At 44.5% G+C, this 15173-nt stretch overlaps 1 non-coding gene across 1 annotated transcript; it reads right to left on the bottom strand.

The window, feature by feature from the left end:
- Positions 1-1818: 1818 nt before the first annotated feature.
- TRNAD-GUC (transfer RNA aspartic acid (anticodon GUC)) lies at positions 1819-1892 on the bottom strand. Its single transcript has one exon. It is a non-coding gene; the product is annotated as a tRNA-Asp (tRNA).
- Between the last annotated feature and the right edge of the window lie 13281 nt (positions 1893-15173).

Here is a 15173-nt window from a genome sequence, read left to right as displayed (position 1 = left end):
CTTTTAAAGCCCCTGACTCTCAAAAAGAGCTGGAGGTTTTGCCTCAACTCATTCCATGAATGTTGTTTCATTCCCCACGCGGCTGAATCCAACTCAGTCTTTATCCTGCCTTGGAGTTCTCTCTCATAACTGAAGCCAGGAGGTATTCGATTTATCGGATTTCGAGCTAGCTGCCCTTTTCTTGCTCCTTGCCATTAGCGCAGCCCTTTTCTTTTTCTTAGCTAGCGTAGTTTTTCACCTTCAAAAGAAGGCGCCAGCGCTTTTGTAGTGACCCCTCCGGGGTCCCGGGTTGCTTTGGCGCGCCCCACCCCGTCAGTCCTGTGTTGTACTTGACTTGACTCTCCCCCGCTTGCTGCTTGCTGATCGCAGTGTTCAAAAATGACACGAAGCTGGATATGAGTAGATGTTGTTGGTCGAAAACGTCTTTCATTCACAATGAAACAGAATGGTCTCGCTCGATGCGTCATTTTAGAATGTGTATTTTCATATTAAGAGTTCTTAAAAGTTCTCAACTCAAAGCCCAACCGTCAAAAGGATGCTACAATGTTCGAAATTATCAACTTAACATGCCCCCTTACTTCCTTCGTGACCTCCCACTACTTCATCTACCGAAATGATTAGGCAGATCTCGTTTTTTCTAGCATTAAACCTGCTCATGATCCTTTATAGAGCATGGAGCAGACAGAGAGATGAAAGGACCACCTTCTCCTGCTTGCTTGATCGGAATCTATTCACATTTAGAATAGCTGAAGTGCTACTTAACTTCACTTAGTAGTTGAAACTCGGAGAGACAGAGAGAGTCCTCTCTCATACTTGCCAATTCCAAGGCTGATCAGCAAGGGAATTGGCAGGAACCAACCTTAGTTGCCCCTCGGTAGAGTGAGTCTACTTAGCGAACTGGCAGGACGCGGAGATCGATTGATCAATATGCATATCGAGAGTTGATGGTTGACCGCCGCCCCCCTTGTCCTGCCCCGGCCGGGGAGGCAAAGGGGATTGCTATCGTCACCCTTTCTCCCGGTGTATGTGAAAGAGAAAAAGTGACGCACTTTTAGGATTTTCGGTCTGCGGTTGGTTGGGCCAAAGAACGAGAGTCAGCTTCCTTAAGTCCGTTCTTCCTCAGTAGCTCAGTGGTAGAGCGGTCGGCTGTTAACTGACTGGTCGTAGGTTCGAATCCTACTTGGGGAGATTTGATTCATTCAGAATTCGAATTGATAGTTATAGCTTTTCTGACTAGCGACCCCTGTCCTTCTCCTTTTTTTTTTTCTAAAGACGCAGCAGAATCGTCAAACGGGACATCAAAAGTGGGAAGTTGATTGTAGGATTTCTATTCCTCACTCTCGTATAGGTGAACTTGGTTCGTTCAATGAAAAGGGATAAGAAGGATCCACTGGGAATGAATGGGAAGACTGGGGTAGTATCTTCATTAGCCGGAAGGAATTAGTCTCCACTAGCGTAATTCGAAGAACGAACAAGAAAAGGCGTCTTTAGGTAGGAGGATGGATGGATGTGGTCCAATGGCTAAAGCTCTGCCAGCTTCTTGTAGACTGGCAGTCTCCGAGAGGAACCTTAACCCCCCGGGCCGGGTGGGATGGTATACTTTTTTTTTCGCCACAAGTGGGAACTCAGTCCTTGGTAAGACACAAGGGGGGAAGGAAGATCTTCACTCATTCATTAAGTAAGTGCCTGCGGTGAGACCCACAACAAACGAAGGGGGTGGAGGGAGACCGAAGAAGGAACAATTGTCTTGAATGCTACGCTGGGATCAGCAGCTTCCAGTGTTTTCAAAATGAGTCGGGCAGGAAGAGGAAGATCGGGCGGGGAAAACGGGGTTCGAACCCGCGACTTCTGGCGTGACAGACCAGCACTCTAACCAACTGAGCTATTTCCCCCTTTCGTAACTACTGTCGATTCAACAGTCACCTACCGGTTACCTTTGTAACTATACCAAAGTAGCTGTACAACAGAATGCCCTTCGCCTTTAGTACTTTTCTTTTTCTTTTGACGACAGTAGAAAGAAATGGCTCTGCTCGCTTAGAGAAGGGGCTCCGCGCTCTATCAGCTATCAGTTAGTTGGCGCTACGCGCGACTTCAGTTGACAAAAGCGAACAAGATAGCGCTAGCGCCCGCGGAGAACTTTCGTTTGTTCGCCTTCTAAAAGGCCTACTGACCTGCCGGTGAAAAGCCGGTTACAAAACAAATAATAAGACGTAGTGAAAAAGTACCAAAACAACTGAAGCCTACATCCCACTACGTCTGGGTTCCCCCTTCCTATGAACCTTGAGTCAATAGGTAGGGTCAACTATACCAAAGTGGAAGGGCCACTATCTAAGCTATTAGTGGGCTGGTTTGAACTATTGATTTACTGAATCGAGTGAAGCTGTGTTGCGTAACATATAGGTCGCCAAGGCCTAGAAGTACAAGTGGTCGCCCTAACGGTCACTCTCAAACTCACTACTTGAGTGACGAAAGTCACTTAGCTTCTTTAATAGGGCTTGCCAAAGAACCCCTCCGGGGCCCCGGGAAGAGGAAGAAGGAGATAGAGCAAAGGTCTCCTCTTTCTGTCCGCTCTTCCCGGCATGTAGAGATCCGATTGGGCTTATAGTTTAATTGGTTGAAACGTACCGCTCATAACGGTGATATTGTAGGTTCGAGCCCTACTAAGCCCATCTGACCTGCTTAATCAATGACTCCGGTAGTCACCTGAACCACTCTCTCGGATAGCCCACAGCCTCTCTTCTGGATGCGAAAGAAGATTCGATCAACGTACAAGGTTTGCCTTCTTGTGAGAAGGAGGGTTCTGAATTGTGTTCTCAGTGCAAAGGGAGTCTTTGAGAAGGTTCCGTTTTTCTGAAGAGAGAGAAGATCAGTAGAGCAGTCCGGCAGCTGTTCGGGGGTCAGCTTTGGGATTTGCCTGATCGACCCCTACCAGTGTATTAATCTACAAAAATGAAGATTGACATTCGTCAATTTACCGGATCTATCCTCTTCTACTAACTTTACAAAATGGAAGGGAAAATGTGAAGACCAAAGATGTCAACTACTAAGCATAGTCAATTGCAAATCGGCCGGTTGGTTTGCTTCTCTCCAAGTATGGGAGATTTTCCAATCTTCGAAAGACGCTCGTACTTTCTTGATCTTATGAAGAAGGGGCTTTCCTTAGCTGCGGACTTTGGGATCTTGAGAGTAGACCATGTCTTACGTTAGGGAATCCGAATCAATCCAAATCCTCTGACACTCCTTTTCAGCTGCTATTTGAATACATGTTCAGATGCAAAAGAGCTCGACTTCGAGTATGGTCTTGTTCTTAACTGCTTGAGAGAACGCATATATCCCCTTTTTATTGCTAAACCTCCACAAGCCTTCCCATGCTCGCTAATTGAACCGTCCGTCTTCATCTTAATCCATTCGTTTCCCGGTGGTCAACACACAATAGAATATGTTTGTTTTTGATCGGATTGAGACAAAAGTACCATTTTTTAGGATGTTCGCCGATTCTTCCTCTTCTTTCTCTCATAAAACTGGAGATACTAGCTTCTAATCTGCATATTTTTGCAAATCCTTTTCCATTTGGATTTTTGAAAACATTAACTTACCTCTAGAATTCCACTATATATAACGTTGACGTTCCGCCAAAATGTGCCAGAGCGAGTGAAAGGCAAGCCTACCCACGGTGTTAACTTGCCATCCCCAACAAATCTGCTAGCAGCCCATTCGAGTTCCGCTTGGAAACAAGAAGCTCTTCTTTATTTGCGTTTTTTTGCCCAAGATAAGCCCATTTTCCAGAGCCAAGCCTATTATAAGAGTTCAACTGCCATATTCGGATGGAGTCCAAATGCTTGCATCTTGGGCTGAAGAATGACCCAATTCCTTAGCTTCCATGCATTAATCATATCCGGGGATGTGGGAATAGGGAGATGCCATCCATCTACACGACACGATAGCTTAAGCAAAGAATAGAGAGAGCTAAGCTAGAATACAAACAAAAAAGATATTCCACTAGCGTAGGCCTACCATAGAAAAGTCTAAAAAAACCTTTTCTTTGTCTGACAGCGGGAGAGAAAGCAAGCTTACGGTGCTTTGGATGTTAATGTTTTTGTAGGATACTAAACACCTATATATATATATATACATTGTTTTATACTCCTCTGTACAAGCGTATAAGAGCTATTATGCTCGATAAAAGGAAGTTTATGAATAAGTAAGTCTTTCTTTTTTGAATAGCCGGCGGGAGAACTTACTTTTCCGGCTATCGTATGAACAATGCCGTCCGCTTTTCTTTTTTGAGTTTCCATGGATCTCTCCGACGAAGTAGCGGAAGCATGAAATGCTATTCACGAATGAGCATTGCTATCTGATTCCTACAAAAGAGATAGGGGAAGCTCACTTTTGTCAAATGGGGCTAGAAAGCATAGAACCCCGTCTTAAATCAACCGGTGAATCCAGAATCAAAGTGAGGAGAACAGGATATGTTATGAGAAGAGTGACGTGGGAATAGATTGCATTTCAAAAAGAATCTATACACTCAATAAGCCAGAACGGGAAGATTCAACTGCAAAAAGAACTGGTACGGTGTGAGAAGAGGCCTATTCTCAATAATGAACAAGATGATGCAGCTCTAGTTGCTGGAGGCAGAGGACGTGGACGCGGCAGGAATAGATCCAGGGGGAGGACGCGAATAAAAAAGGCTATGAGGATCATAAAAATTGAGGTGGAGGGAGATTGTATAACTAAGGATCGAGTAGAGGAAGACGTCAGTCTTTCAGTTGTAGATGATCATTACCGAAAAAGATGTACATTCGAATGAAAAAAGAGGGCCTGTCCGAGAGGAAATAAAGAATATTCATTTGCGGATTCTTCCGAACAAGCAACGGATTGAGCAACTAGCGCGAAAGCCGTTGCGCGTTAGCGCATCCGTTTTCTTGCTCGGGAACGAGGGGACTAAAAAAATTGTCAAAAGCCATCTTTCTCTTTAACTAACTAAGTATTCTTAAAAATATGTATGTCTATGAGGTATTTTGACTTAATGGGAAGTAGGCATCTCATTCATAGGCAAGAGCAGGCCGGCCTGAAGGCATGAACTGAAGGCAGGCAAGAAGGCATTAAATGGCTTTTAAGGATTCGGTGTAAAGATGCGGAGTACAGTATCTTTCTTTCTATAAAAATATATGGAATCCGCGATCCTATCCTATTTTTGAAGTCATTTTTTCATTCGAAATTATTTTCTTTCGCAAGAGCACTCAAACATAGATTGAAGATCTTCAGTTCTTCGGTCGGCAGCCGCAGTCAGTAATAGCAAGCAGCGTCCCATACTACTTTTCCTTTGAATGTTCATTCTGGAATTGAATGTCACAAACAAGACTCATACTTCAGAAAAAAAACTGCTTGAATCAGGAGCTGTAATCCGCAGCTTTAGAGATAGGGGCGGCAGTCACAGCATTGGCAGCAGTGAGCAGAGGTCAAGAAGAAGAAGCGGTAAGAGCAGTTAGAGAGCAAGCAGCGGCTCATCAAACCTTTCTGTTTCGGTTACAGCTCAAGCGGTTTGTTTTCAAGTAAGGTACTCAAGCAAGCTTTCCTCCTGAAGACAGAGTTTCGGGTGAGCTAGCAAAGAAAGTCAGCAGTTAACCGGAAATTTAGGTCAAATTAGCATTTCGTAAGTTTTAGTAAGGCCAGTTATGGGAAGCAGGCCATGGAGAAAGAGAGGAATCAATCGTCCAACGCTATGTTAACAAATACGTGAAAGGTTTGATTATTCCATACACTTGAACGCGTTCCTTATCAATAGGTTTCGGAGAGACGAGCAATGATTGCTTGACGATCTTCACTGCATGAGACTAGACTTGACTCAAGCTTCATACGAAAGCATTTACTGAACTAAAGCCGTTGAGCCAAGTCAAGCGAAAGACTTATTCGAAGAAAGCTTTAAGAGAGTTTGTTGTCCCATGCCTTTCTGATGGTGAACCTCCTACTGCTTCTTCCAATTCTGAAACTGGGATTGGCCTGTTGACTTTGCCCTTCCTTTAGACAAAGAGCCCCCAGTTTCGCCAAAAGACCTCTGCGTGTTGTCATTCAACTCCACACAAGCCTGTCGTTGGGCTACTTGCGTCTTCGGCAGATACAAAGGAGAAGTGACGGTCGGTGAAATAGCCCTCCAACTCGTAGCTCTTCTTGCTTAACGTGAAAACTCTCCTTTCCGATGAAAACGAGAAAGAAAGATGTCAACTACTAAATGTGCTGCTTTGTGAATTTGATACTAGGTAGTTCTCCCCCCTCGGCAGGCAAGTAGCCTTTGCGACTTACATCTCTGCTACAGGAGGGTATGAACCCCCGGATCTAGGCGAGGTGATGGCGGGGAACTCCAACAGGTTTTGGTTTCCTCCTCACTGATTGATGGAGCCCAAGACTGCTTGACGACTTTCGGTGTGGGGTCAGCTTGAGCCGAGGTCGTCTCGTAACAGGAACAGGAAGAATAGCAAACAAGCACACAAGCAGGAATAGGAATATTGGCTGTCACTATCCTATGGTTAGCAATCAACTACGGAGCTGGCAACTCACAAGCCAGCAAGTCAACCTCTGTCAGATCTTCGGCCCAGTTTATGGACGAAACTGACTCTACTTCCTCATTCAGGCTGATATGAACTGCAAAAGTTTTCATCTTTAGCGTGGATATCGTAGGTATAAATGAAAGAAACTGGAATCAGGAAGTTGTTTCTTTCTCTCGATACGCAGAGGGGAGAGCATGCCCTGTCTCAGGCAGTATATCAGTCGTTAACGATCTTACCGGGACACATCCAATTGAAACTAGAATCCCAACCTCTTTGGAAGAAGCTCCAAATAGAAAAAATTTCAGAGCGGGGAATCTTCCTACAAACTAAAATGTGTTAAATATATATATACCTACCTCTGCCTAGAAAAACTGGAGTTTCAGGCACCCTCGTGGGAGACATTGGATGTTGTCAACCGGCCTTAAAATGCTCATAAACAGCTCTTCCCCCTTTGACTTAGTTTTCGCTCTCCTCTGTTTCTAGTAGAAAAAGCCTGATCCTACTTTGCGAGTCCAACAGGTCTAGTATTCTTTTCTTTTTCGTCTGAGGGAACGTGGTAGCCCTGATCTAGCTAAGACTTGAGATTCCATTCTATTTCATTCTGATCTCGTTATGAGGAAATAGGTGAGGCGAGGCTAAGACAAGATATGGGACTTCCCGCGCTAAGTTGTTCCAATCTCTGTACTTAAGTAACCGAACTCGAAAGTGCTGCTATGAGCTAGATTTGTGCGTACAAGGGTAAAGAAGCGAGCAAGGCTACCTTTCCGCTGGAAATCCTATACCTGAGTGCTATTTGATCAGAGTGAGTTGTAATTGAGCTTGATTTACTTGCTCTTCTATTTGCATTTTTTGTTAAGTATGTGGGTGACTCATCGTCGTGAGATCGGTTGGTCGAAAATTCTTTTCAAGTAGTCTCAGTCGGCGAACTCGGCTCCACAGAAGAAGTCAGTAGTGAATCAAAGAACTCATGCATGTAATCAGTGACTAGGGATCGATCAATCGGATGCAACCGAGCCATACAAAAAGAATTGGAAAAGGGATGACGCAAGAGCAGCGGAAGGTGACTTAGCAACATCAGTCATTTCCTATAGAAAGGAAGGAAAGGATCTCTCTTCTGTCTAGACGAAAGATCTCATTTTTGCTACCGCTCTCCCTCTTATGAGTCTCTGTCAGCCGTTGTTTAGTAGCTTTCAACGCGAGTTCAGTCATTCTCTTATATACTGAAAAGTACGAACTGACTTAAAGCACGAACATGAAGGAAAGGCTGAATTCGAAACATCTTGAATCGGATTCTCTCTTCTCAGAGAGCTTGAGAGTGAAATGAGTGGGCCGGCCAAAGAAGACCACTATGGAAGTGAAAGGGGAGGGCAAGAGCGGTTCGAAGACCATAGCCCGATGTGGGTACATTGGCGTCATCGTCGTATGAAATTCACGCACAAAGGGCGCCGCATCACTCTCAATGGCATTCAAGATAATCCTTCCTGCCGTCCAATCTCTGTCCGTAAGCTGCAAGGATTGCGGAAACGGGGTGCTGTTAGCCAGTGTGTGCAAGTGCGTCAGATTCACCAGGAGCATGATCTGCAAGCAATTACTCTGGATGCTGATCCTGCAGAGCAGACACCTCCAGCTGTTCAAGAACTGCTACAGGAGTTTGATGCTTTGTTCCGGGAGCCAAAGGAATTACCCCCTCGTCGTGCCTGTGACCACCAAATTCCGTTGGTGCCAGGTGCAGTGCCAGTCAATGTCCGGCCATATAGATATGCACCCCACCAGAAAACAGAGATTGAGAAGCAAATCTGTGAGATGATGAACAATGGCATTATTCGTCGCAGCACGAGCCCCTTCGCTTCTCCAGTGCTCTTGGTTCGTAAGAAGGATGGATCCTGGCGCTTTTGAAATATCCTATGCCAGTCGCGGGTTGTCCCAAGCTCAACGTAGGTTCGCAAGAGAAAAAGAGGGGGGTACCTTGTCTGTCGGTCGAAGAAGGCAACAAACAAGTGGAAGCAACCGATGCTTTGGTCATTCTACTCCTTGATGCCAGTCTGTGCTTGCTGTCATGCTGGCAAAAGCGGGGGTTTCGGCCGGCTTTACCTACTATTGGATTTGAACCAATGACTCTCGCCGTATGAAAGCGATACTCTAACCGCTGAGTCAAGTAGGTCAAGCTGAGTCAAGTCAGAGAAAATCGAAAAAAAGAGAAAGCCAACCAAAGCGCAACCAGAGTTCTCCGCGGGGTGGAGCGCTAAGAAAGAGAAAGCGTTATCGCTATACGAAATGAAGCAGCGGCTAGCACACTAAGATAAACCACTTGGTTTAAAAAACTGCTTAGTGGCGTGTGATTTCAACACTATTCCAGAGGTATATGACAAAAATTGTGGGAGAGACCTCTATGTTCCTCAGCTTAAATCATTCTATGATTGTTTACAATTCTGTCATCTATTTTACATGAGGGCTAGAGGGTGGTCTTGGAGCAAGAAAAGTGTTGAGTCCAGGCGCATTATGGTACGACTGAGACTGAGTTGGGCAGGAGCAAGCGGTTGGATTGGCCTGACTCTTCAAGACCAAAGATACTCGGCTTCCTCTTCATCAAGTCACGAAATTCGACCCTTAGTTAGCAGCACCAAAACTAGAGCAGGCCCAAGACAAGCAAGAACAGTCAGTCAGCACCGATCAGGCAGGAAGCAGACAGTAAGCTAAGAATACTGGAAGAAGGTGGTCGCTCAGCCAAAGCCCTAGTTCAACCAGAACAGTAGGGAAAGCGGTAGAGGCCGCTCCGTAGCTTTGGTCGTCGCACTCTAATCCGCTTTAGAAGAAGCAGCTATTCTATTGCTTGGCTATAAAGCCTATAAGTAAGAACTCTGGGGAAGGAATCCGATCTGCAGATGAAGCAGAAGCAGGCAAAAGGCGAGCGCACAGCGAGGAATTTTCCATACTAGATCGACTCAACATTACCGAATCTACTCTGAGACTCTCTTCTCTTCATGGTTGGCTGTAAAAAAAGAGTCTCTTTAGTCCCCAACTCTATGGATTTTACTTTTTGGCCCCTGCTCTCGACGTTTGCTCGGGACGGGAGGCTATGAAATAGTTGAAAGCAGATGCAACATTAAAGAAAGTCAATCCAGTAGCCTTAAGTCGTACCGAACACTATGTCCTAATAGTAAGGGATTTCTTTCAACCCGGTGGTAAGCCGGTGGTACCCGGAGAAAACGTTGCCCGAAGGAAGGGACTAAACCCATCTGTTCAAGTAGTAGCCAAGTAGTACCGAAGGAGTATCTCCGAGTTAAGGAGTACCGAAGGGAAGGAAGAAAAACCAAGTGAAAGAAAGAGATCGCAATGGTCTAAGATATAGTCAGTGAACAATAACTCAGATCTGATGTCGGATCGAAACAAAAATGCAAAAAGACAACACAAACGTAAAAGATCGAACTCTAATTTAGTTACTGAGTGAGATGTTTTGCTACCTACAAAAGGTTGGTTCTTCCCCTACAACCCCTACCCCTCCAAGGCAGTACTCTTCATCGGCAAATCCGAATGTCTCGATCCGAGTTGAGACCCACCTACAGAAATTGATCCATCAACGGCTTTTTCTATAGTGGCAGGAAGTCTCCAACTCTTCGATATGCGCTAGCTAGGTAATCCCTTTACTTAATCTGATATGGGATCTCTTGCTACCAGAAAGGAACTGAACTGGCTTGCCCGGAAAGAATGGATTGCGACCCTTGGAGAGCTAATGGTACTGGACTGATAGCGCACTGATTGAACCGACCCCGGACGTACCACTGGGGAACCTGTGGCTGGAGAGAATCTCTCGCGATGGAGAAATGTCAAATGGGAAGCTCTATGGAGGCACACATCGTGTCGTTCGTCATCGAAATGGGACTGACTCGCTCGGGAACAGGCACAGGATTGAGGAACTTTCTGGCGTAACACACCCGTAATGGGGCAATCTGACTAGCTGGTCAAAACCCTTTCCGCAGTGTTTAAGTGGTGCTGGAAGGAATCAAGAGGGGAGGAGGAAAGCTGTACCAGGTGGAAGGAGAAGAGCTGATTGCTACTAAATCAGAACAAGCTTAGTTCTGCATGATGGCTCAATGGTGCATGGTCAACTCAGTAAACCTAACATCTCTGATCTCTGATCCAATTTCAACCCTACTGAACTCTTAAGAGTAGGTGTTTCAAGAACCTAAGTCCTTACAAAAAAAAAGAATCCATGATCACTATATACCCCCGAAGGTACTGAGCCCAAACATCTGAAGCCATACGGATACTCACATCTGCAAAAGGCTGAGATTGAGAATTGAGGAATTGCTGAAGAATTCACTGATACAATCCTCTACTAGCCCCTTTGCTTCACCTGTGCTGTTAGTGAAGAAGAAGGATGGGACATGGAGGATGTGCATTGAAACCAGGCAGCTGAATGCCAGTACAGTAAAGAAGAAATACCCAATTCCGGCACATAGATGCCCTATTGGATGAGTGGTGCTAAATATTACAGCAAGATTGACTTAAGATCTGGCTATCATCAGATCAGGATGAGAGAGGAAGACAAGCCCAAAACTTCATTCAGAACCCTGTAACTATGAATTCAATGTGATGCGGGCTTACAAATGCTCCTGCAACGTTTCAAGCACTCATGAATGATGTGTTCAAGCCCAGAAGATTTGTGTTGGTTTGATGATATACTTCTTGACAGTAAAACACTGAAGGAGCATCAACAGCACTTGCAGCTAACACTTTTTCTGCGGAATCAGCTACATGCTAAGATGAGCAAGTGTGAGTTTTGACTTTCAAAGGCGGAATATTAGGGGTAAAATGGAAAATAAGGTGGCAGATGCATTTAATAGGAGAAAGGCCGGAACATCTGTCCAGCTGGTCCAAGGTGTGCAAACCGCTTTGTGAAGGCCGACTGAGAATGAGGGACCTAGTAGTGTATTTCGAAGCCTTCTAGGCAAAGCTGCTTTGGCGTGCACTGAAAGGGCGTCTTCCTTTCCTATATTATACCAGAGGTGAGTGCATAATCTGGTGTAGAACGGAGGGGATATCCTAAGTTGATGTGCACAAGTGCTTCCTCTGATTGAAGTCGATTGCCTCAACCAATTTATTAGTACATCAACACAAGAAGTGGCGAATTGGGGATGGTACTACCTCAGTGAAACTGTGGGAAGATGGGTAGGTGGGGCCTCTCAACCAAGACATCGCGGTTGGCGAGTGGGGACTCTACTGAATTCTAGCATGGGTGTGGTAGATTACTGACGTGAAGCCGGACCTCTATGAGTGCTCTACATGGCCGGATCAAAGCTATTCTAAAAACTAGATCCATTGGAGTGGGAAGTACTCAAGATGTAGAAGAGGACTCAAGCAGGTTTGGTCCTCTTTCTCTGATGTGTTCTTAGAACCCACTACCCTCCCTCCTAAAAGACCATGTGACCATCGGATTCACCTCACGATAGTCAACCAGTGAATCAAAGGCCTTATAGGTATTCACACCACCGGATGAAATTGAAGCCATAATCAAGGAGTTACTCTAGAATGGTACTCTACAACCTAGTTCATGCCTCACCGGCTCTTCTTTACAAGAAGAAAGAAGGTTCGTGGCGCCTATGGATTATAGGCAACTCAATGCGCAAACCGTAAAAAAGAAATACCCGATACCGGTCATTGATGATCTTCTGGATGAGCTACACGGTTATACTGTGTACTCAACAATCGTTTTATCTATTCCCACATCGATTCACCAATCCTGGAACTCGTTATGGATAGAAGGTCCGTAGAAGTGAAAGTAGGACGACGGGAGAAAAGAGTAAGGAGTACCGGAAAAAGAAGATTTTGGACTTTCTGCCCACGAAGAAATAGTAGCATTTGAAACTGGAAAGATTTACTTTGGATAGTAAATCCCCAAGGAAGGGCTATAATCCAAACAAAGGAGGAGCTAGCGGACAGTTCGAATTTCAACGATTAGGGAGGGGAATGAAACACTTGTCTTTCACAATCAATTCTTTCTTTTTTTTATGTTTAGGACACGCGAAGCGAGAGCGAAACTCGCTATGAGGAGAAGACTCGGCAAGAGAGGTTTGAACAAGAGGAACTGCCGTCTAGTTGAGTTTGATCATTCTCTCTTTCTATCTCTCTTTCTTTCAAGAGCTGAATAAGGGCATATCCGCAAAGGAGAGAGAAATCGGACTTTCTTCTTTACCCCCCTCATTATTCAAGACGTGAATATAAAGTGTATTGTACTCCCTTGGATCTTTTCCGGGATCTTTACTCGTCGTTGATCAAGGAAGCTAGAAGGAAGATGGGTGGTAGGGTGAATGGACATTCGTATCCTCTCCGACTCGTCGGTTAGGAGAGTAGCGACCAAAAAGAAATCATTATACAGGATAACTGCTGTAGAGATAAAATGTAGGAAGGAGAAAGTTGGTTTCAATGAGTCATGTGAATTGTAGAAGAAATAGGTAAACAAGGCGGGTTAATATATATACGTTGAAAAGCAAGGGGATAAATTGAACGAAATGAAGAGCAATCCAGAATCCTATTTTGTATACTATAAGAAAAAGGCACTGAAAACTTGGAAACGGAAGATGTTGTAACTGATATGGGTAGTCACACATTAGGCAAAATGGTGTAGTGGTTGGGCCAGGTAGCTTCTTCTTTTGAACAGCATTTCATTCTGTTTTGGATGCTTTCTACTATGTTTCAAGTGATCAAAGAAGAGTTTATTTCCCACTACTCATATCACATCTTATGTGTTGATGCAAGCTGACTAAATCAATAAGATGGTATTCGTATTTGATTAGACAAGATGGTATTCTTCTTTATTCCGGAGCACAACAATCCGGATCTCTATCTTATAGCTTATCCTTCCTATTCTGTATGTATTACGGTCATGTCAAGTCAATGGTCTGTCTGCCCTGCAACCGGTCTTGAATGGCTTCAGTGAATTGTTTGCTGAGCCTACAGAGTGACCTCCTAGGAGGACAATAGACCACAAAATACCCTTACTACCAGGCACTAAACCTGTCAATCATTAGAGAAGGGACAGAGTTCAAGATAAGACTATCTTGCCTGTTTGGTAGAGAGAGTACCGGGTATTCCGATGGTTAAAGATTCAAGTCTTAGTGGCAAAGGGGGACAGCTTTGGCCTGCAACCGTTTCCACTTTACGGCCCACAGCTTGTGTTCTTCGGTATTAATTCGGTTTCTGTTTGTTTGGCTTGTCTCGTGCACCACCTGAATTGAATCATAGTAATGGGACTTTGGTAATCCAGTGATGAAGTCAATGCTGATAATGGACCATGCTTCATCAGGAATGGGTAGAGGATCGAAGAGGCCAGGGAGTTTTTAATGTTCTACCTTAGCTTGCTGACAGATTTGACACTTGTTGACAAAAGATTCCACTGATTGAAAGATTCCTGTCCAAGCAAATAGTGCCTTGATGCGGTGATAAGTAGCAGTAATGCCAGAGTGGGCACCAATACCACTGGCATGAAGTGCTTGCAAGATGTTTTTTTTCATTTAGAAGTTTGCACCAACCCATACTCTTCCTCTATATCGAATGACCCCATTATGCAATGAATATTTGCTATTCTTGTGAGTGCTCAGGACTGCCAATTCAGATAGTAAATTCTGGGTGAATGTGTCTTTGCTGTACCCTGCAACAATATCAGTGAGCCATTGTGGTTGACAGGAAGTAATGGCATTGAGTTCATCTGGCTCATGTAATCTAGATAGTGGTGCATCAGCTGCCCTATTCTCTGAGCCTTTTATTGGATGGTATATTGTAATCCCATGAGCTTGAGGAAAGGAAAGCTTTGTGCTGCATTGGTGTTTTAAGTCTTTGAGCAGTCAAATGAGCTAAGCTCCTGTGAATGAAACGCCTGTCCTGCTAAGCCCAAACTCTAATGTGCTTGACTTGGAAGTAGGCCACTCTTTCACTGTGAGGATCTTCTTTTAGTCTGTAGCCACCCCTTGCCCACTAATGACATGACCCAGGTATTCTATCTGTGGTTGAGCAAATGAACATTTATTCAACTTCACATATAGTTGATTCTGCTTCAGAAGGTCAAATACTTGCTGCAAATGGGTGACATGATCTTGCAAGGATTTGCTGTAGATTAAGATGTCATCAACAAAAACAAGTACACAAACCCTAGTCAGCTCAGCCAGAATTGTGTTCATAGCACTCTGGAGGGTGGGTGGTGCATTTGTGAGCCCAAATAGCCTAAAATTCATAGTGACGTGGGTCTTGAATGCCGTTTTGTATTCGTCTGCTTCATGTAATCTTATCTGATGGTAACCAACTCTCAGATCCAGCTTAGTAAACCAAACAGCACAAGATAACTCATCCAACAATTCTTCAACTACAGGCATTGGGTATTTTATTAGACGAATCCATCTTATTTCCTTATTTCTCTGTTTTGGTAGCAGGAGAAGTAGTTTGTTCAGCCCGGACTTCAAAGTAGTCTCCCCCGTTGACCTTCTTTTTTAGATAGAATCCTCAATGAGTGGAAAGGACTCCCAAACTTGCTCCACAGTACTATACCATACAGAGCCGCGCCCTTGTGATATGATAAGAAGAAAAGGGGCCAGGCCGCCCTCTTTTCTTTTCCGCACCAAGCCTTCTTGTAAAATC

The sequence above is a fragment of the Triticum urartu genome, chromosome 3A, assembly GCF_056163025.1.
Source record: "Triticum urartu cultivar PI428250 chromosome 3A, HENAU_Tu73, whole genome shotgun sequence".
Taxonomy (NCBI): domain Eukaryota; kingdom Viridiplantae; phylum Streptophyta; class Magnoliopsida; order Poales; family Poaceae; genus Triticum; species Triticum urartu.
The sequence above is the reverse complement of the archived record's forward strand: the minus strand, read 5'-3'. Positions and strand labels throughout refer to the sequence as shown.